Source organism: Dermacentor variabilis, chromosome 6 (genome assembly GCF_050947875.1).
Source record: "Dermacentor variabilis isolate Ectoservices chromosome 6, ASM5094787v1, whole genome shotgun sequence".
Taxonomy (NCBI): domain Eukaryota; kingdom Metazoa; phylum Arthropoda; class Arachnida; order Ixodida; family Ixodidae; genus Dermacentor; species Dermacentor variabilis.
The window spans coordinates 170069822-170070044 of record NC_134573.1 but is presented as its reverse complement, the minus strand read 5'-3'; positions in this window follow the sequence as shown (position 1 = coordinate 170070044).

Here is a 223-nt window from a genome sequence, read left to right as displayed (position 1 = left end):
GCCTCCCTTGTCATCTTTTGTGTGTGTAGCATGCGTTCCAGTAGCAATGGATTGAGAGGCTGCGTCATGAGTGATGCATTTATCAATTGTTATCAATAGTGCAAAGTCAAGAAAAATCAAAGCGTGAATGTTTAAATCCCTAGGTATACGTAGATGCTTAAATTTCCTTGTATTTTGCGCCACAAAGTATACCTAGGAAATCTGAGCACCAACTTGCCCAAGA